Below are 22,202 nucleotides of genomic sequence, written 5' to 3' on the forward strand. Positions count from 1 at the left end.
GATTGTACGCGCCCCGCAAATCTAGCTTAGAAAAAATCTTAGCGTCAGTAACCTGAGTGAACAAATTATCTATCAGTGGCAACGGATAGCGATTCTTTATAGTAATCTTGTTGAGACCGCGATAATCGATGCAGGGTCGCAAGCCTCCGTCTTTCTTTTTGACAAAAAAGAACCCTGCTCCGGCAGGTGACCGGGACGGGCGAATGAAACCCTTGGCCAAATTTTCACGGATGTACTCCTGCATGGCCAATTTTTCGGGCCCTGACAGATTGTACAAGTGACCCCGGGGGGGAACACAACCTGAACGGAGATCAATGGGACAATCGAAAGGACGATGTGGGGGCAATTTATCAGCTGCCTTGGGACAGAACACATCGGAAAATTCAGAATACTGATCTGGTACCCCTTCCACCTGAAATCTGGTTTGCCCCAAGGTCAACTTCCCCAAACACCGCTGAAAACAACGAGGTGACCAAGTGGTTAACTGACCCGTGGCCCAGTCTATTTGAGGTGAATGAAGTTGCAACCACGGCATGCCAAGGATAATAGTTGAGGTAGACATGTGCAATACAAAAAACGATAATTGTTCCCCATGCAGTGCCCCTATGGTGACCTTCATCTCCGGGGTCTGTGACAGAGCATGATTCCGTTGTAGAGGGGAATCGTCTACTGCCGTGACCTGAATGGGGGGTGTCACAGGAGTGAGCGGAATACCCAACTCCTGAGCAAACTTAAAGTTCATAAAATTGGCCGCTGAGCCTGAGTCAATAAAAGCCTCAGTGGCCACAGATTTCTTCTCCCATGTAACTGTACAAGGGAGAAGCAATTTCTTTTCTTTAAGGGGTGCAAGTGGAGTGCCTAGGGTGTCACCCCCCACTACTCCTAGGCAAATTCGTTCCCCGACTTGTTCGGGCAGTTGATCCATCATTCTCCGCCTTCGCTCCACCTGGGTCAATTTCGAACAACCAATCTGCATTGGTTCGGGTGGAGGCAAGGCCGGAGGAGATGAGACAGACGGAGGTGGCGTTACTAAGTGTGCAGCGGAGGGTGCCACATATGATGTTACCCTGGCACGGTGACTGCCCCGAATCTGCCTCTGATGGCGTAATCGACGGTCGACTCGAATGGCCGATGTGATGGCCTCATCGACTGTCCTGGGCTCAGGCAAGGTTAGCATTAAATCGGAGACCTCCTCCGACAACCCAGACAAGAAGTAATCCATGAGGGCAAAATTATCAAATCTGGCCGTGACTGACCATCTGCGAAATTCAGCCGCGTAATCCTCGACTGAACCCCTGTCTTGCCGCAAAAGTTTGAGCTTCCGCTCAGAGGTTGCCGCAAGATCAGGGTCGTCGTAAATTACGGCCATGGCCTTAAAGAATTCCTCTACCGAGGTCAGAGCAGTATCGGTAGGAGGCAGGTTGTATGCCCATGACTGGGAGTCACCAGTCAGTAAAGTTTTAATAAAGGTGACCCGTTGGGTCTCAGTCCCCGAGGATCGGGGTCTCAACTCGAAGTACGATAACACTCTACTCTGAAAATTCCGGAAGTCAGACTTGTGGCCGGAAAATTTATCTGGTACGGGCATGCGTATGTCAGCACTAGGAGGGGATCGCACTGAATCAACTGACGTCTGGAGGGTTCGCACAGAGCCTGATAGGACATCAATCATAGTCTTGTGGCTACCCAGCACTTGGTTGATGTTTTCCACCGAAGTGGCAAGTGCGCCCAGACGGTCAGTGTGTGCGTCCATTTGCATTTTTTGGTCTGGCGTTCTGTAACGATCGGTGGGCGCAGAGAGTATCTGATTACCGGTGATCTGCAGTATCGCCGGAAATACAGATATATACCAGATTATAAGTGATCTGCAGTCTCACCGATAATCCGATATACAAACTAACCTCTGTTCGCCTGAGTAGAGTGTAGTGTTTTGGTGTAACAGTAACACTAGGAGGCCTAGGCCTCAGTGCAGCAAGGAGAACTGCACGGATTCCTTCCGCAGACCTGAGCTCTCCAAGACGGGAGGAGTCAGACTGACAGTAGGAAGGAAAGTCCGAGAGTGACACTCAGGAAGAAGTGTCACTAACAGGACTGGGAACCGCCTCCAATCGTGAGGTCGGTTCTCGAGGTCAGACAAGCCAGGTCGTACACACACGGACAGATAAAGTACAAATACAGTAGGCAAAGGCGGAGTCAAAGTACAGGCAGGGTTCGGCAACGGGGTATCAGATATATCGGGGTACAAAATCAGGAGGCAGAAACAGAGTCTAGGAACGAGCCGAGGTTCGGCAACAGAGTATCAGAAATATCGAGGTACAAGGTCAGAGTTCAGGAGGATAGTCGAGGCAGGCAAAAGTCATAACATATAATCACAATCAAACTAGTACTTTAGCTATCAAATATCTAGCTAAGTGTAGGATTACAGCTCCAGCTGGTCCCGGCACACTTCAGGATCTGACTACGGATCTGGGTGCTCCCACGTATGTGATCGCACGCCAGACAAAGAGCAAGTGAACAACCAGCAGTATATATACTCTAGGACCTTTCCAGGACCTCCCTAATTGCTGGTCCAATGAGAGCAGTGGAATTTGTCAGCTGACCCAGCTGGTCAGCCGACACCCTTCTAACTGCTATTTAAACTCTGCCTCTCTGCTCGCGCGCGTGTAAGTCTGAATCTTGGTGGACTATCAGTCCCAGCCACACCAGTACTGTCATGCAATGTATCTAGTGCAGGGGCCGCCTCTGATGCGGATTCCGCCGCACTGCCTATGCGGCACGCGGCGTTTTTTCCGCGTTGTGACGCCATGCTGGACGCGGAAACAGCCGCCTCACCTCGAGAGATGGCGGCTTTTCCGCGTTTCCTTACAGCTATATAGTGTGGCTGAGCCGTGTACACAGAGTGGCATTAAACACAATGCTATATAGTCTGCTATATAGTCACCCCGAACAGGGTGATGTTCTGCAGAACCCGAACAGTGGCAAACACTGTTCGCCCAACACTACTGGGAGGGAACGCAGATTTTAGTACCTAAACACACGATACAACATGTTTTCCGGGGTCGGACTCTGAGGCACATACAGATGGTCCCGATCATCATCCTCATCATACAACTCTTCTCCTGAGTCTGACCCACCCACCACCTCTGCCACCCCAACATCCCCAGACACAGACCCCTCATCGTCCTCAACATTAACTTGGGATGCTGGCCTGAGCCAGACCTCCTCCTCCACATCAGGCCCCATCATCTCCTCAATGGCAGCCCTCATTAATCGCTCTGGCGACGGACTGATGGACACAACGTTCTCCTCCGGGGAGGGCTGCTGCTGAACACTGGCTGCTGGGGTGGATGTTATAGCTTGCGTGGGGCGTTGGCTGTTGCTGTTCTTGGGAGTGCTGCTCACAGCGGAGGTCTCTGGGGAACTCATGTTGAGCTCATATAGTGGTTGACGGTGAGTGGAGTATTACTGATCCCAGCAATATACACACTGACTGGCAGAGTACGCAATGCTATATAGTGTGGCTGAGCGGTGTACACAGAGTGGCAGTAAACACAATGCTATATAGTCTGGCTGAGCGAGCGGTGTACTACTGTTCCCAGCAGAATCAGAGTGGCAGTAAACAATGGTATATAGTCTGGCTGAGCGGTGTACACAGAGTGTCAGTAAACAATGGTATATAGTCTGGCTGAGCGAGCGGTGTACTACTGTTCCCAGCAGAATCAGAGTGGCAGTAAACAATGGTATATAGTCTGGCTGAGCGGTGTACACAGAGTGTCAGTAAACAATGGTATATAGTCTGGCTGAGCGGTGTACACACAATGCTATATAGTCTGCTATATAGTGTCAGTAAACAATGGTATATAGTCTGGCTGAGCGAGCGGTGTACTACTGTTCCCAGCAGAATCAGAGTGGCAGTAAACAATGGTATATAGTCTGGCTGAGCGGTGTACACAGAGTGTCAGTAAACAATGGTATATAGTCTGGCTGAGCGAGCGGTGTACTACTGTTCCCAGCAGAATCAGAGTGGCAGTAAACAATGGTATATAGTCTGGCTGAGCGGTGTACACAGAGTGTCAGTAAACAATGGTATATAGTCTGGCTGAGCGGTGTACACAGAGTGTCAGTAAACAATGGTATATAGTCTGGTTGAGCGGTGTACACAGAGTGGCAGTAAACACAATGCTATATACTCTGGCTGAGCGAGCGGTGTACTACTGTTCCCAGCAGACACAGAACAGTAAACAGAATGCTATATAGTGTGGCTGAGCGAGCGGTGTACCACTATTCCCAGCAGACACAGAACAGTAAACAGAATGCTATATAGTGTGGCTGAGCGAGCGGTGTACCACTATTCCCAGCAGACACAGAACAGTAAACAGAATGCTATATAGTGTGGCTGAGCGAGCGGTGTACCACTATTCCCAGCAGACACAGAACAGTGAACAGAATGCTATATAGTGTGGCTGAGCGAGCGGTGTACCACTATTCCCAGCAGACACAGAACAGTGAACAGAATGCTATATAGTGTGGCTGAGCGAGCGGTGTACCACTATTCCCAGCAGACACAGAACAGTGAACAGAATGCTATATAGTGTGGATGAGCGAGCGGTGTACCACTATTCCCAGCAGACACAGAACAGTAAACAGAATGCTATATAGTGTGGCTGAGCGAGCGGTGTACCACTATTCCCAGCAGACACAGAACAGTGAACAGAATGCTATATAGTGTGGCTGAGCGAGCGGTGTACCACTATTCCCAGCAGACACAGAACAGTGAACAGAATGCTATATAGTGTGGCTGAGCGAGCGGTGTACCACTATTCCCAGCAGACACAGAACAGTAAACAGAATGCTATATAGTGTGGCTGAGCGAGCGGTGTACCACTATTCCCAGCAGACACAGAACAGTAAACAGAATGCTATATAGTGTGGCTGAGCGAGCGGTGTACCACTATTCCAAGCAGACACAGAACAGTGAACAGAATGCTATATAGTGTGGCTGAGCGAGCGGTGTACCACTATTCCCAGCAGACACAGAGTGGCAGTAAACAGAATGCTATATAGTGTGGCTGAGCGAGGTACACAGAGTGGCAGTAAACAGAATGCTATATAGTGTGGCTGAGCAAGGGGTGTACTACTATTCCCAGCAGACACAGAGTGGCAGTAAACAGAATGCTATATAGTGTGGCTGAGCGAGGTACACAGAGTGGCAGTAAACAGAATGCTATATAGTGTGGCTGAGCAAGCGGTGTACTACTGTTCCCAGCAGTGACACAATGACAGGGGGGACCCTGGCTAGCGTGGCTGGAGCGCGAACTACCCTGCCTGCCTACCCAAAGCTAAACCCACAGACAAATGGCGGAGATATGACGTGGTTCGGGTATTTATTTACCCGAACCACGTGACAGTTCGGCCAATCAGAGCGCGTTCGGGTCCGAACCACGTGACCCGTTCGGCCAATCACAGCGCTAGCCGAACGTTCGGGGAACGTTCGGCCATGCGCTCTTAGTTCGGCCATATGGCCGAACGGTTTGGCCGAGCACCGTCAGGTGTTCGGCCGAACTCGAACATCACCCGAACAGGGTGATGTTCTGCAGAACCCGAACAGTGGCGAACACTGTTCGCCCAACACTAGTTAAGACAAGCGACTCAAGGAAGTGCCGCTGCTGCGTGAGAGATCAAGAAAAAAGAAGGAGGCCTTCCCTGACCGGGAATCGAACCCGGGCCGCGGCAGTGAGAGCGCCGAATCCTAGCCACTAGACCACCAGGGAGAGATGAATGCTCCCAAGCCTTCTGACGGTAAAATAAGTCAACTCCACAGAGAACAGCACGCGGCGGCACCCGAACGATCCATGCCGTGATGAATTGCTTTGCCGTCACTCATGTCACTCTTTCCCATTATTACCCTCTTCCTCTTCCCACTGCTCCTTCCTGCCAGACCTTCATCAGAGAGCTCTGTGCTTTCACGAATGGGAAATTGCATGGTGTGTACCAGGCATAAGACCAAGGAGGAAGTTGGACTATTTGGAAGACATGCAAAGCTCTCAAGGGAGATTCCAACTTTCTGGAAAAAAACACGCAGCACAAATTAGCAGCCAGCTTTCATCCTGTCACTTTTCTCCTCAGCGTTCATGTGGATGTTCTTTCATCTCTCCCTGGTGGTCTAGTGGCTAGGATTCGGCGCTCTCACCGCCGCGGCCCGGGTTCGATTCCCGGTCAGGGAAGGCCTCTTTCTTAATCTCTCACGCAGCAGCGACACTTCCTTGAGATGCTTGTCTTTACCGCTGGATTGACTCCTTATGCAGGAGTCCTGCACTTGGCTGGCCATCTTTGTTAAGTCTTCAGTCTGTTCACTATAGGCTGACTCGGAAAAAACAAAAAGAACCAAACCGCTTTCTTCTGTCGCATAGCTGTTTGGAAAGGGAGACTGTGTGCAGCTTCTGCTGATGGAGGTCTCCCTGCATGCCTCTTGGCAGTCGCACACTGCCTCCTAGGGATGATTCCATGATCTGGATCTGAGTTAAAGGGGTTTTTACATTTTCTTTTTCATACACATGAACGCTGAGGAGAAAAATGACGGGGTGAAACCTGGCTGATAATGTGTGCTGCATGTTTTTTCCAGAAAGTTGGAATCTCCCTTGAAAGCTTTGCAGTCTTGCATGTCTTCCAAATGGTCCACCTTCCTCTTTGGTCTTATGCCTGTTACACACCATGCAATTTCCCATCAGATAGATGAGTCAATAGATAATTTCTGACAGATCCGATCGGATTTCCGATCGTTTTTCTGATCGATATTCCGGTCACTTGTATGCAAATCGATCAGAAAAACGATCGGGAATCAGATCGGACCTGCCAGAAATGATCTATTCGACCCATCTATCTGATGGGAAATTGCATGGTGTGTACCAGGCTTTACTGCTCTTACCATCTTACTGTTGCAGGCAATGAAGCCTGCATAAGGAGTCAATCCAGCGGTTAAGACAAGCGACTCAAGGAAGTGCCGCTGCTGCGTGAGAGATCAAGAAAAAAGAAGGAGGCCTTCCCTGACCGGGAATCGAACCCGGGCCGCGGCGGTGAGAGCGCCGAATCCTAGCCACTAGACCAGCAGGGAGAGATGAAGGCTCCCAAGCCTTCTGACGGTAAAATAAGTCAACTCCACAGAGAACAGCACGCGGCGGCACCCGAACGATCCATGCCGTGATGAATTGCTTTGCCGTCACTCATGTCACTCTTTCCCATTATTACCCTCTTCCTCTTCCCACTGCTCCTTCCTGCCAGACCTTCATCAGAGAGCTCTGTGCTTTCACGAATGGGAAATTGCATGGTGTGTACCAGGCATAAGACCAAGGAGGAAGTTGGACTATTTGGAAGACATGCAAAGCTCTCAAGGGAGATTCCAACTTTCTGGAAAAAAACACGCAGCACAAATTAGCAGCCAGCTTTCATCCTGTCACTTTTCTCCTCAGCGTTCATGTGGATGTTCTTTCATCTCTCCCTGGTGGTCTAGTGGCTAGGATTCGGCGCTCTCACCGCCGCGGCCTGGGTTCGATTCCCGGTCAGGGAAGGCCTCTTTCTTAATCTCTCACGCAGCAGCGACACTTCCTTGAGATGCTTGTCTTTACCGCTGGATTGACTCCTTATGCAGGAGTCCTGCACTTGGCTGGCCATCTTTGTTAAGTCTTCAGTCTGTTCACTATAGGCTGACTCGGAAAAAACAAAAAGAACCAAACCGCTTTCTTCTGTCGCATAGCTGTTTGGAAAGGGAGACTGTGTGCAGCTTCTGCTGATGGAGGTCTCCCTGCATGCCTCTTGGCAGTCGCACACTGCCTCCTAGGGATGATTCCATGATCTGGATCTGAGTTAAAGGGGTTTTTACATTTTCTTTTTCATACACATGAACGCTGAGGAGAAAAATGACGGGGTGAAACCTGGCTGATAATGTGTGCTGCATGTTTTTTCCAGAAAGTTGGAATCTCCCTTGAAAGCTTTGCAGTCTTGCATGTCTTCCAAATGGTCCACCTTCCTCTTTGGTCTTATGCCTGTTACACACCATGCAATTTCCCATCAGATAGATGAGTCAATAGATAATTTCTGACAGATCCGATCGGATTTCCGATCGTTTTTCTGATCGATATTCCGGTCACTTGTATGCAAATCGATCAGAAAAACGATCGGGAATCAGATCGGACCTGCCAGAAATGATCTATTCGACCCATCTATCTGATGGGAAATTGCATGGTGTGTACCAGGCTTTACTGCTCTTACCATCTTACTGTTGCAGGCAATGGAGCCTGCATAAGGAGTCAATCCAGCGGTTAAGACAAGCGACTCAAGGAAGTGCCGCTGCTGCGTGAGAGATCAAGAAAAAAGAAGGAGGCCTTCCCTGACCGGGAATCGAACCCGGGCCGCGGCGGTGAGAGCGCCGAATCCTAGCCACTAGACCACCAGGGAGAGATGAAGGCTCCCAAGCCTTCTGACGGTAAAATAAGTCAACTCCACAGAGAACAGCACGCGGCGGCACCCGAACGATCCATGCCGTGATGAATTGCTTTGCCGTCACTCATGTCACTCTTTCCCATTATTACCCTCTTCCTCTTCCCACTGCTCCTTCCTGCCAGACCTTCATCAGAGAGCTCTGTGCTTTCACGAATGGGAAATTGCATGGTGTGTACCAGGCATAAGACCAAGGAGGAAGTTGGACTATTTGGAAGACATGCAAAGCTCTCAAGGGAGATTCCAACTTTCTGGAAAAAAACACGCAGCACAAATTAGCAGCCAGCTTTCATCCTGTCCCTTTTCTCCTCAGCGTTCATGTGGATGTACTTTCATCTCTCCCTGGTGGTCTAGTGGCTAGGATTCGGTGCTCTCACCGCCGTAGCCCGGGTTCGATTCCCGGTCAGGGAAGGCCTCTTTCTTAATCTCTCACGCAGCAGCGACACTTCCTTGAGATGCTTGTCTTTACCGCTGGATTGACTCCTTATGCAGGAGTCCTGCACTTGGCTGGCCATCTTTGTTAAGTCTTCAGTCTGTTCACTATAGGCTGACTCGGAAAAAACAAAAAGAACCAAACCGCTTTCTTCTGTCGCATAGCTGTTTGGAAAGGGAGACTGTGTGCAGCTTCTGCTGATGGAGGTCTCCCTGCATGCCTCTTGGCAGTCGCACACTGCCTCCTAGGGATGATTCCATGATCTGGATCTGAGTTAAAGGGGTTTTTACATTTTCTTTTTCATACACATGAACGCTGAGGAGAAAAATGACGGGGTGAAACCTGGCTGATAATGTGTGCTGCATGTTTTTTCCAGAAAGTTGGAATCTCCCTTGAAAGCTTTGCAGTCTTGCATGTCTTTCAAATGGTCCACCTTCCTCTTTGGTCTTATGCCTGTTACACACCATGCAATTTCCCATCAGATAGATGAGTCAATAGATAATTTCTGACAGATCCGATCGGATTTCCGATCGTTTTTCTGATCGATATTCCGGTCACTTGTATGCAAATCGATCAGAAAAACGATCGGGAATCAGATCGGACCTGCCAGAAATGATCTATTCGACCCATCTATCTGATGGGAAATTGCATGGTGTGTACCAGGCTTTACTGCTCTTACCATCTTACTGTTGCAGGCAATGGAGCCTGCATAAGGAGTCAATCCAGCGGTTAAGACAAGCGACTCAAGGAAGTGCCGCTGCTGCGTGAGAGATCAAGAAAAAAAGAACGAGGCCTTCCCTGACCAGGAATCGAACCCGGGCCGCGGCGGTGAGAGCGCCGAATCCTAGCCACTAGACTAGTGTTGGGCGAACAGTGTTCGCCACTGTTCGGGTTCTGCAGAACATCACCCTGTTCGGGTGATGTTCGAGTTCGGCCGAACACCTGACGGTGCTCGGCCAAACCGTTCGGCCATATGGCCGAACTAAGAGCGCATGGCCGAACGTTCCCCGAACGTTCGGCTAGCGCTGTGATTGGCCGAACGGGTCACGTGGTTCGGACCCGAACGCGCTCTGATTGGCCGAACTGTCACGTGGTTCGGGTAAATAAATACCCGAACCACGTCATATCTCCGCCATTTGTCTGTGGGTTTAGCTTTGGGTAGGCAGGCAGGGTAGTTCGCGCTCCAGCCACGCTAGCCAGGGTCCCCCCCAGTCATTGTGTGTCGCTGCTGGGAACAGTAGTACACCGCTCGTTCAGCCACACTATATAGCATTCTGTGTACTGTTCTGTGTCTGCTGGGAACAGTAGTACACCGCTCGTTCAGCCACACTATATAGCATTCTGTGTACTGTTCTGTGTCTGCTGGGAACAGTAGTACACCGCTCGTTCAGCCACACTATATAGCATTCTGTGTACTGTTCTGTGTCTGCTGGGAACAGTAGTACACCGCTCGTTCAGCCACACTATATAGCATTCTGTGTACTGTTCTGTGTCTGCTGGGAACAGTAGTACACCGCTCGTTCAGCCACACTATATAGCATTCTGTGTACTGTTCTGTGTCTGCTGGGAACAGTAGTACACCGCTCGTTCAGCCACACTATATAGCATTCTGTGTACTGTTCTGTGTCTGCTGGGAACAGTAGTACACCGCTCGTTCAGCCACACTATATAGCATTCTGTGTACTGTTCTGTGTCTGCTGGGAACAGTAGTACACCGCTCGTTCAGCCACACTATATAGCATTCTGTGTACTGTTCTGTGTCTGCTGGGAACAGTAGTACACCGCTCGTTCAGCCACACTATATAGCATTCTGTGTACTGTTCTGTGTCTGCTGGGAACAGTAGTACACCGCTCGTTCAGCCACACTATATAGCATTCTGTGTACTGTTCTGTGTCTGCTGGGAACAGTAGTACACCGCTCGTTCAGCCACACTATATAGCATTCTGTGTACTGTTCTGTGTCTGCTGGGAACAGTAGTACACCGCTCGTTCAGCCACACTATATAGCATTCTGTGTACTGTTCTGTGTCTGCTGGGAATAGTGGTACACCGCTCGTTCAGCCACACTATATAGCATTCTGTGTACTGTTCTGTGTCTGCTGGGAACAGTAGTACACCGCTCGTTCAGCCACACTATATAGCATTCTGTGTACTGTTCTGTGTCTGCTGGGAACAGTAGTACACCGCTCGTTCAGCCACACTATATAGCATTCTGTGTACTGTTCTGTGTCTGCTGGGAACAGTAGTACACCGCTCGTTCAGCCACACTATATAGCATTCTGTGTACTGTTCTGTGTCTGCTGGGAACAGTAGTACACCGCTCGTTCAGCCACACTATATAGCATTCTGTGTACTGTTCTGTGTCTGCTGGGAACAGTAGTACACCGCTCGTTCAGCCACACTATATAGCATTCTGTGTACTGTTCTGTGTCTGCTGGGAATAGTGGTACACCGCTCGTTCAGCCACACTATATAGCATTCTGTGTACTGTTCTGTGTCTGCTGGGAACAGTAGTACACCGCTCGTTCAGCCACACTATATAGCATTCTGTGTACTGTTCTGTGTCTGCTGGGAACAGTAGTACACCGCTCGTTCAGCCACACTATATAGCATTCTGTGTACTGTTCTGTGTCTGCTGGGAATAGTGGTACACCGCTCGTTCAGCCACACTATATAGCATTCTGTGTACTGTTCTGTGTCTGCTGGGAATAGTGGTACACCGCTCACCCGTCACTGTATAGCATTGTGCTCTGTGTCGCTGCTGGGAATAGTGGTACTGTATAGCATTTCTGTACTGCCACTGTACTGCTGCCAGTCAGCGTGTACTGTAAGGATAAGTGAAATGAGGAAGAAATCCGGTGAAAGAGGGAGGGGCAAGGGAAGAGGTGTTTCCCCTGACGGTTCACGTACAGGCCACAGGGGAGCACCCAAGAAAACCCACTCAATACCGCCCATGTTGTCCAGGACAACAACCCTCACAAATCCAAAAGAACAGGACCAGATAATTACTTGGATGACCTCTCAAGCGTCCAGCAGTGGGTTAAGCAGCACCAGCACATCACGCACGAGGTCCGAGTCCTCAGCCAGTTACAAGGAGCCAGTGGGCACAAAGCTGACACAACCGGCAGCGACACCACGCACACAACTGCCAGATAACCAGTCCGATGAATTACCTCAGGACACAATGGGGTATTCGCAGGAGCTATTCCCAGCCCAACAAACTTCCACCTTTCAAAGGTCAATGGAGGAACAGCCAGAAATGTTGTGCCTGGATTCACAACCGTTAACTGTGGGAAATGCACCGCGCACTGAAATACAAGGCGAGTCCGAAGAGGACTCGGAAACCCAAATCCCAGAGCAATTTGGGCAGGAGGGGTTGCAATTGCAGGAGGTCGGCCGACAAGATCTGGAAGACGACGTTGGAGTGTGCTGCGCAGAGGTTGTTGTGGGGAGCTCTACTCCACGGCGGTGGCCCACAATGACATATGACGAGTTTGAGGAGATGGAAGAGGAGGGTATGGACAATGTGGACAGAGACCCAGATTTTGTTTGTGAACGAGAACATCGCCGTCGTAGCAGCAGCACAGATGAGTCTGTTGAAGAACACACTGCTGCACGAGTTCGCCTTGTGCCACAAGGTAGGCGGCGCGCAATTTCAGGCACCACAAGCGTGGAAGTTCAAGTGAGAGGCAAAAGAGGAGCAAACAGAAATCGCCAGCAAGGAGGCAGGTGCTCCAAAGTCTGGGCTTTCTTTGAAGACTGCACTGAGGATGTTACCATGGCGATTTGCAAGGTGTGCAAGACCCGCCTGAGCAGGGGGAAAAATATTAACAACCTCTCCACCACCAGCATGAGCCGTCACATGCTATCCAAACATCCCACTCTTTGGGCAAACGCGTCAGGACAGGGTACCAGAAACAACACTGCCTCCCTTGGGTTCACCAGACCCGCCTCAGCAGCAGCAGTAGCCCAGCCATTGCGTGGTTCACAACATTCACAAACATCAGACGACGCTGACACTGTCACTTTCCGGAGTAGTGCTCTTGAGGTCTCCCAGTGTTCATCAAACACAACAACCAACAGCCCTTCCGTGTGCAGCGCTACGGTTCAGTTGTCTGTGTCGGAGATGTTTGAGCGCAAGAGGAAATTGCCAGCAAATGACCCCCGGGCCGTGGCAGTAACAGCCAGCATAGCCAAGCTTCTGGCCTGCGAAATGCTGCCATATCGATTGGTGGAGACAAACAGCTTCAAGGGCATGATGTCAGTGGCCATCCCACGTTACGTGGTTCCCAGCCGCTACCACTTTGCACGCTCTGCAGTGCCTGAGTTGCATGAGCACGTGGTCAGCAAAATAACCCGAAGCTTGAAGAATGCCGTTGCCTGCAAGGTTCACCTCACCACTGACACCTGGACGAGTGCGTTCGGCCAGGGTCGATACATCTCCCTTACCGCGCACTGGGTGAACCTTGTGGAGCCTGGCAGCGATTCCTCACCTGCTACGGCACGGGTGTTGCCCACGCCACAAACAGCTGCACCGCCGTCCCTCCCACTGGATAACAACAGCAGCACCTACCTCTCTGACTCCTTCTCCTCCAACGCATCTCAAAGCTGTACCTCATCCGGAAACGCTAACCCAGCAGCAGTAGGATCGTGGAAGCAGTGCAGCACAGCTGTTGGCATGCGTCAGCAAGCGTTGCTGAAGCTAATCTGCCTTGGGGATAAGCAGCACACAGGGGAGGAAATTTGGAGGGGAATAAAGGAACAGACGGATTTGTGGCTGGCACCGCTGGACCTGAAACCGGGCATGGTTGTGTGTGATAATGGGAGTAATCTCATTCGCGCTTTAAGGTTGGCTAAGCTGACACACATCCCTTGCCTGGCGCACGTGATGAACCTAGTAGTTCAGCGGTTCCTGAGGACATACCCAGGCGTGCCCGATCTGCTGTTGAAGGTGCGTCGAGTGTCCAAACATTGTAGAAATTCCAGTACTGCTTCGGGGGCACTCGCCAAGATGCAGGAGCGCTTCAATCTCCCCCACCATCGCTTGCTGTGTGATGTCCCTACGCGCTGGAATTCTACGCTGCACATGCTAGCCCGCTTTTGCGAGCAGAAGAGTGCAGTGGTCCAGTACATGACGGCGCAGTACCGAGGCGCATCCGGCCAGCTGCCAAGCTTCTGTGGATCCGATTGGGCCAACATGTTGGACCTCTGCCAAGTCCTCCAAAATTTTGAGCAATCCACGTTGCTTGTGAGCAGTGACAACTCTTCAGTCAGCATTACCATACCACTGCTGTGTTTACTGAAGAGGTCGATGTTAAAAATCAAGGAAACAGCTGTCATGATGCAACTGGGGGAATCTGAAGGAGAAAACGATCAGCGTGATGGTACCAACATCAGGCCATCCGCCTCAGGGAACGCTGGCCCCAGCAGCTATGACGAAGAAGAGGAGGAGGAACAGCTGGAGTTGGAGCAGGAATTTCATGCCACCACTGACGAGGGCCAGAGCGGTGCACGTTGGACTTCCACAATTCAACGCGAATGGTCAGCAGAAGCAGACCAGGAGGAAGGTGACGACTATGATGCATCACAACAACTATCACAACGCTCACAAGAGGATGATGAGGATTCTGGTAGGACTCTGGCACACATGGCTCAATTCATGCTAGACTGCATTGAACGTGACCCACGCATTGTGCGCATTCTGGACAACACCAATTACTGGGTTTATACCCTTCTGGATCCACGGTACAAACACAATGTTCCAAAACTGCTTGAAGAAAGAGTCAGACAGGTCAAAATGGAAGAATACCAGCAGGCCCTTGTGGAGACTTCAGAGAGGAGATTGACATCCTCCCCCTCCTCTAGCCAGTTGTACGCAGACAGACTGACTTCCGCAAACCCAGGACGACCAGGAGGGCAGCAAACAACGCAAGCCGCAGCTAGTACCCAAAAGGGAATGGTATCGGCAGTGTCCTTGGAGTGGGAAAATTTTCTGACACCCATGCAGCCGCAGCCCACTGAACAGCAAGCGTGCAGATCCACCTCCAACACCGATCGCCTGGAGAAGATGGTCAAGGACTACATGTCAGATGGCGTAGCTGTGTCGAACCATCCATCTGCACCCTTCAACTATTGGGTATCGAAGCTAGACACCTGGCACGAACTGGCAATGTACGCAATAGAGGTGCTGGCTTGCCCGGCAGCCAGCGTTATGTCGGAACGCTGTTTCAGTGCTGCCGGAGGCATCGTCACAGATCGGCGTATCCGCCTCTCTACAGAAAATGCAGACCGTCTGACTCAAATTAAAATGAATCAATCCTGGATTGGAAATGACTACGCAACACTCCAGGACCCCAACCAAGTAACATGACCAATGAACATCTGGGATGGTGTTGCGTTTCCGGGCCCTGTTTATTGAACCTCTCATCTGTATTACATTTATGACTGCATGGCGGCAAAAAGCATTGCTGCTATATCCGCACGCTTTTTGTCCACATGCAAGGCCTGGGTTGTTGTGTCTCACAAAGCGTGGCCTTCTCCTCCTGCGCCTGCTCCTGTTCCATCACGTCTGCTGCTGCTGGGTTAGCGTTGCCGCGTGGTCCCTGTTTATTGAACCACTTATCTTTATTACATTTATGACTGCATGGCGGTACAAAGCATGCTATCCGCACGCTTCTTGCCCTCATGCAAGGCCTGGGTTGTTGTGTCTCACAAAGCGTGGCCTTCTCCTCCTGCGCCTGCTCCTGTTCCATCACGTCTGCTGCTGCTGGGTTAGCGTTGCCGCGTGGTCCCTGTTTATTGAACCACTTATCTTTATTACATTTATGACTGCATGGCGGTACAAAGCATGCTATCCGCACGCTTCTTGCCCTCATGCAAGGCCTGGGTTGTTGTGTCTCACAAAGCGTGGCCTTCTCCTCCTGCGCCTCCTCCTGTTCCATCACGTCTGCTGCTGCTGGGTTAGCGTTGCCGCGTGGTCCCTGTTTATTGAACCACTTATCTTTATTACATTTATGACTGCATGGCGGTACAAAGCCTGCTATCCGCACGCTTCTTGCCCTCATGCAAGGCCGGGGTTGTTGTGTCTCACAAAGCGTGGCCTTCTTCTCCTCCTGCGCCACCCTCCTCCTGTTCCATCACGTGTGCTGCTGCTGGGTTAGCGTTGCCGCGTGGTCCCTGTTTATTGAACCACTTATCTTTATTACATTTATGACTGCATGGCGGTACAAAGCATGCTATCCGCACGCTTCTTGCCCTCATGCAAGGCCTGGGTTGTTGTGTCTCACAAAGCGTGGCCTTCTCCTCCTGCGCCTCCTCCTGTTCCATCACGTCTGCTGCTGCTGGGTTAGCGTTGCCGCGTGGTCCCTGTTTATTGAACCACTTATCTTTATTACATTTATGACTGCATGGCGGTACAAAGCCTGCTATCCGCACGCTTCTTGCCCTCATGCAAGGCCGGGGTTGTTGTGTCTCACAAAGCGTGGCCTTCTTCTCCTCCTGCGCCACCCTCCTCCTGTTCCATCACGTGTGCTGCTGCTGGGTTAGCGTTACCGGTCCCTTTTCCTGGAACCTCTTATATGTATTACATTTATGACTGCATGCCGACAAAAAACATGTTACCTGTGCAAAGAAAACAGACATTTCCCGCATTTAAAAGACAGTTTTCCCTTTGAAACTTTAAAATCGATTTTCTCAAAAACTATAAGCTCTTTTTGCTAATTTTTTTTTCCTCTTGTACCCACTCCCAAGGTGCACATACCCTGTAAATTTGGGGTATGTGGCATGTAAGGAGGCTTTACAAACCACAAAAGTTCGGGTCCCCATTGACTTCCATTATGTTCGGAGTTCGGGTCGAACACCCGAACATCGCGGCCATGTTCGGCCTGTTCGGCCCGAACCCGAACATCTAGATGTTCGCCCAACACTACACTAGACCACCAGGGAGAGATGAAGGCTCCCAAGCCTTCTGACGGTAAAATAAGTCAACTCCACAGAGAACAGCACGCGGCGGCACCCGAACGATCCATGCCGTGATGAATTGCTTTGCCGTCACTCATGTCACTCTTTCCCATTATTACCCTCTTCCTCTTCCCACTGCTCCTTCCTGCCAGACCTTCATCAGAGAGCTCTGTGCTTTCACGAATGGGAAATTGCATGGTGTGTACCAGGCATAAGACCAAGGAGGAAGTTGGACTATTTGGAAGACATGCAAAGCTCTCAAGGGAGATTCCAACTTTCTGGAAAAAAACACGCAGCACAAATTAGCAGCCAGCTTTCATCCTGTCACTTTTCTCCTCAGCGTTCATGTGGATGTTCTTTCATCTCTCCCTGGTGGTCTAGTGGCTAGGATTCGGCGCTCTCACCGCCGCGGCCCGGGTTCGATTCCCGGTCAGGGAAGGCCTCTTTCTTAATCTCTCACGCAGCAGCGACACTTCCTTGAGATGCTTGTCTTTACCGCTGGATTGACTCCTTATGCAGGAGTCCTGCACTTGGCTGGCCATCTTTGTTAAGTCTTCAGTCTGTTCACTATAGGCTGACTCGGAAAAAACAAAAAGAACCAAACCGCTTTCTTCTGTCGCATAGCTGTTTGGAAAGGGAGACTGTGTGCAGCTTCTGCTGATGGAGGTCTCCCTGCATGCCTCTTGGCAGTCGCACACTGCCTCCTAGGGATGATTCCATGATCTGGATCTGAGTTAAAGGGGTTTTTACATTTTCTTTTTCATACACATGAACGCTGAGGAGAAAAATGACGGGGTGAAACCTGGCTGATAATGTGTGCTGCATGTTTTTTCCAGAAAGTTGGAATCTCCCTTGAAAGCTTTGCAGTCTTGCATGTCTTCCAAATGGTCCACCTTCCTCTTTGGTCTTATGCCTGTTACACACCATGCAATTTCCCATCAGATAGATGAGTCAATAGATAATTTCTGACAGATCCGATCGGATTTCCGATCGTTTTTCTGATCGATATTCCGGTCACTTGTATGCAAATCGATCAGAAAAACGATCGGGAATCAGATCGGACCTGCCAGAAATGATCTATTCGACCCATCTATCTGATGGGAAATTGCATGGTGTGTACCAGGCTTTACTGCTCTTACCATCTTACTGTTGCAGGCAATGGAGCCTGCATAAGGAGTCAATCCAGCGGTTAAGACAAGCGACTCAAGGAAGTGCCGCTGCTGCGTGAGAGATCAAGAAAAAAGAAGGAGGCCTTCCCTGACCGGGAATCGAACCCGGGCCGCGGCGGTGAGAGCGCCGAATCCTAGCCACTAGACCACCAGGGAGAGATGAATGCTCCCAAGCCTTCTGACGGTAAAATAAGTCAACTCCACAGAGAACAGCACGCGGCGGCACCCGAACGATCCATGCCGTGATGAATTGCTTTGCCGTCACTCATGTCACTCTTTCCCATTATTACCCTCTTCCTCTTCCCACTGCTCCTTCCTGCCAGACCTTCATCAGAGAGCTCTGTGCTTTCACGAATGGGAAATTGCATGGTGTGTACCAGGCATAAGACCAAGGAGGAAGTTGGACTATTTGGAAGACATGCAAAGCTCTCAAGGGAGATTCCAACTTTCTGGAAAAAAACACGCAGCACAAATTAGCAGCCAGCTTTCATCCTGTCACTTTTCTCCTCAGCGTTCATGTGGATGTTCTTTCATCTCTCCCTGGTGGTCTAGTGGCTAGTATTCGGCGCTCTCACCGCCGCGGCCCGGGTTCGATTCCCGGTCAGGGAAGGCCTCTTTCTTAATCTCTCACGCAGCAGCGACACTTCCTTGAGATGCTTGTCTTTACCGCTGGATTGACTCCTTATGCAGGAGTCCTGCACTTGGCTGGCCATCTTTGTTAAGTCTTCAGTCTGTTCACTATAGGCTGACTCGGAAAAAACAAAAAGAACCAAACCGCTTTCTTCTGTCGCATAGCTGTTTGGAAAGGGAGACTGTGTGCAGCTTCTGCTGATGGAGGTCTCCCTGCATGCCTCTTGGCAGTCGCACACTGCCTCCTAGGGATGATTCCATGATCTGGATCTGAGTTAAAGGGGTTTTTACATTTTCTTTTTCATACACATGAACGCTGAGGAGAAAAATGACGGGGTGAAACCTGGCTGATAATGTGTGCTGCATGTTTTTTCCAGAAAGTTGGAATCTCCCTTGAAAGCTTTGCAGTCTTGCATGTCTTCCAAATGGTCCACCTTCCTCTTTGGTCTTATGCCTGTTACACACCATGCAATTTCCCATCAGATAGATGAGTCAATAGATAATTTCGGACAGATCCGATCGGATTTCCGATCGTTTTTCTGATCGATATTCCGGTCACTTGTATGCAAATCGATCAGAAAAATGATCGGGAATCAGATCGGACCTGCCAGAAATGATCTATTCGACCCATCTATCTGATGGGAAATTGCATGGTGTGTACCAGGCTTTACTGCTCTTACCATCTTACTGTTGCAGGCAATGGAGCCTGCATAAGGAGTCAATCCAGCGGTTAAGACAAGCGACTCAAGGAAGTGCCGCTGCTGCGTGAGAGATCAAGAAAAAAGAAGGAGGCCTTCCCTGACCGGGAATCGAACCCGGGCCGCGGCGGTGAGAGCGCCGAATCCTAGCCACTAGACCACCAGGGAGAGATGAATGCTCCCAAGCCTTCTGACGGTAAAATAAGTCAACTCCACAGAGAACAGCACGCGGCGGCACCCGAACGATCCATGCCGTGATGAATTGCTTTGCCGTCACTCATGTCACTCTTTCCCATTATTACCCTCTTCCTCTTCCCACTGCTCCTTCCTGCCAGACCTTCATCAGAGAGCTCTGTGCTTTCACGAATGGGAAATTGCATGGTGTGTACCAGGCATAAGACCAAGGAGGAAGTTGGACTATTTGGAAGACATGCAAAGCTCTCAAGGGAGATTCCAACTTTCTGGAAAAAAACACGCAGCACAAATTAGCAGCCAGCTTTCATCCTGTCACTTTTCTCCTCAGCGTTCATGTGGATGTTCTTTCATCTCTCCCTGGTGGTCTAGTGGCTAGGATTCGGCGCTCTCACCGCCGCGGCCCGGGTTCGATTCCCGGTCAGGGAAGGCCTCTTTCTTAATCTCTCACGCAGCAGCGACACTTCCTTGAGATGCTTGTCTTTACCGCTGGATTGACTCCTTATCAGTGGCGTTCCTACCATAGGGCGGCATGGGGCGCCCCGCACCGGGTGTCGGGTGCCCCAGGGGGTGTCACCAAGGCCTCCCACAGAGGCCTGGGCACTATGCAGGCAGGACAGGAGGGGGAAGCAACCCGGAAAGGAGGGGTGGCGGGGAAAGCGGCGGGGAGGGGGGCCGGACCCCCCACCTCCCTCACCTGGGTCCCCTCCTTCTGGCGCTTCCCCCTCCTAATTAGCAGCAGCTTGATGAGCGGGCAGGAGCGGGCCTTACTCACCTACTTCCTGCGTTCCAGGCGATGGCGCATAGCGTCATCGTCACCTGACGCTGGTCTCCACCTTCTCCACCGCCCACTGTGCTTCCTGATTTGCGGAAGCACAGTGAGCGACAGAGAGACCAGCGTCACGTGAGGATAACGTTATGCGCCATCGCCTGGAGCAGGTGAGTAAGTCCTCCCCGCCCGCTTCGCTAAGCTGCTGGCTGCTGCTAATTAGGAGGGGGAAGCGCCGGAAGGAGGGGACCCCGCCACCCCACCTTCCAAGCTTCCCTCATACCGGGGGCACCTTGGCTACACCGGGGGCCACTATGCTACACCGGGGGCCACTATGCTACACCGGGGGCCACTATGCTACACCGGGGGGCACCTATGCTACACCGGGGGCACCTATGCTACACCGGGGGCCACTATGCTACACCGGGGGCCACTATGTGTACACCGGGGGCCACTATGCTACACCGGGGGCCACTATGCTACACTGGGGGCCACTATGCTACACTGGGGGCCACTATGCTACACTGGGGGCCACTATGCTACACTGGGGGCCACTATGCTCCACTGGGGGTCACTATGCTACACTGGGGGCCACTATGCTACACTGGGGGCCACTATGCTACACTGGGGGCCACTATGCTACACTGGGGGCCACTATGCTACACTGGGGGCCACTATGCTCCACTGGGGGTCACTATGCTACACTGGGGGCCACTATGCTACACTGGGGGCCACTATGCTACACTGGGGGCCACTATGCTACACTGGGGGCCACTATGCTACACTGGGGGCCACTATGCTACACTGGGGGCCACTATGCTACACTGGGGGCACCTATGCTACACTGGGGGCCACTATGCTACACTGGGGGCCACTATGCTACACTGGGGGCCACTATGCTACACTGGGGGCCACTATGCTACACTGGGGGCCACTATGCTACACTGGGGGCCACTATGCTACACTGGGGGCACCTATGCTACACTGGGGGCCACTATGCTACACTGGGGGCCACTATGCTACACTGGGGGCCACTATGCTACACTGGGGGCACCTATGCTACACTGGGGGCACCTATGCTACACTGGGGGCACCTATGCTACACTGGGGGCACCTATGCTACACTGGGGGCACCTATGCTACACTGGGGCCACTATGCTACACTGGGGCCACTATGCTACACTAAACTATACTGGGGCCACTATGCTATACTGGGGCAACTATACTAGCTATACTGGGGCAGTGGCGGTGCCAGGGGGGTGGTTTGGGTGCTGAAGCACCCCCAGCGTGAACTGCTATTCGGCGTCTAATAGACGCTGTGTCAGTTCACTGACAGCAGCAGCCCGCAGCTCCAACAGCGGCAGAGCAGGGCTACAGTAAAATGGCGTCCGAAGCCCTGCTCTGGAGACGGAGTCTGCAATGCAGGGCTTCGAGCGCCATTTTCCCGTAGCCCTGCTCTCAGCGCGGGAGTTTCAGTTGCTGGCTGGCTGCAGAGGATCGTGAGAGCTGCGCGCCGGACGGAGGCCGGGACAGGAGGTCTGCTGCTGCTTCAGGTGAGTAAACTTTTATTTAATTTATATTAGCAGGTGTATCGACTGTTCTGGCCAGGTCTGCTACATGATTGAAGTGTTTTCTGGCCAGGTTGGCCACATGATTGCATATATTTTCTGGGCAAATCTGCCAACATGATTGCATGTATTTTCTGGGCAAATCTGCCGACATGATTGCATGTATTTTCTGGGCAAATCTGCCGACATGATTGCATGTATTTTCTGGGCAAATCTGCCGACATGATTGCATGTATTTTCTGGGCAAATCTGCCGACATGATTGCATGTATTTTCTGGGCAAATCTGCCGA

General features: G+C 51.2%; 11 non-coding genes across 11 annotated transcripts; 6 read left to right on the top strand and 5 right to left on the bottom strand.

The window, feature by feature from the left end:
• Positions 1-5,699: 5,699 nt before the first annotated feature.
• Positions 5,700-5,771, bottom strand: TRNAE-CUC (transfer RNA glutamic acid (anticodon CUC)). Its single transcript has one exon. It is a non-coding gene; the product is annotated as a tRNA-Glu (tRNA).
• A 381-nt stretch (positions 5,772-6,152) lies between these two features.
• TRNAE-CUC (transfer RNA glutamic acid (anticodon CUC)) lies at positions 6,153-6,224 on the top strand. Its single transcript has one exon. It is a non-coding gene; the product is annotated as a tRNA-Glu (tRNA).
• Positions 6,225-7,039: 815 nt separating this feature from the next.
• Positions 7,040-7,111, bottom strand: TRNAE-CUC (transfer RNA glutamic acid (anticodon CUC)). The gene has a single exon. It is a non-coding gene; the product is annotated as a tRNA-Glu (tRNA).
• A 381-nt stretch (positions 7,112-7,492) lies between these two features.
• Positions 7,493-7,564, top strand: TRNAE-CUC (transfer RNA glutamic acid (anticodon CUC)). Its single transcript has one exon. It is a non-coding gene; the product is annotated as a tRNA-Glu (tRNA).
• An 815-nt stretch (positions 7,565-8,379) lies between these two features.
• On the bottom strand, positions 8,380-8,451 carry TRNAE-CUC (transfer RNA glutamic acid (anticodon CUC)). The gene has a single exon. It is a non-coding gene; the product is annotated as a tRNA-Glu (tRNA).
• Positions 8,452-8,832: 381 nt separating this feature from the next.
• On the top strand, positions 8,833-8,904 carry TRNAE-CUC (transfer RNA glutamic acid (anticodon CUC)). The gene has a single exon. It is a non-coding gene; the product is annotated as a tRNA-Glu (tRNA).
• Positions 8,905-17,251: 8,347 nt separating this feature from the next.
• On the top strand, positions 17,252-17,323 carry TRNAE-CUC (transfer RNA glutamic acid (anticodon CUC)). The gene has a single exon. It is a non-coding gene; the product is annotated as a tRNA-Glu (tRNA).
• An 815-nt stretch (positions 17,324-18,138) lies between these two features.
• On the bottom strand, positions 18,139-18,210 carry TRNAE-CUC (transfer RNA glutamic acid (anticodon CUC)). Its single transcript has one exon. It is a non-coding gene; the product is annotated as a tRNA-Glu (tRNA).
• A 381-nt stretch (positions 18,211-18,591) lies between these two features.
• On the top strand, positions 18,592-18,663 carry TRNAE-CUC (transfer RNA glutamic acid (anticodon CUC)). Its single transcript has one exon. It is a non-coding gene; the product is annotated as a tRNA-Glu (tRNA).
• Positions 18,664-19,478: 815 nt separating this feature from the next.
• On the bottom strand, positions 19,479-19,550 carry TRNAE-CUC (transfer RNA glutamic acid (anticodon CUC)). The gene has a single exon. It is a non-coding gene; the product is annotated as a tRNA-Glu (tRNA).
• A 381-nt stretch (positions 19,551-19,931) lies between these two features.
• Positions 19,932-20,003, top strand: TRNAE-CUC (transfer RNA glutamic acid (anticodon CUC)). Its single transcript has one exon. It is a non-coding gene; the product is annotated as a tRNA-Glu (tRNA).
• Positions 20,004-22,202: the final 2,199 nt, after the last annotated feature.

This window comes from Hyperolius riggenbachi, chromosome 8, assembly GCF_040937935.1.
Source record: "Hyperolius riggenbachi isolate aHypRig1 chromosome 8, aHypRig1.pri, whole genome shotgun sequence".
NCBI lineage: Eukaryota > Metazoa > Chordata > Amphibia > Anura > Hyperoliidae > Hyperolius > Hyperolius riggenbachi.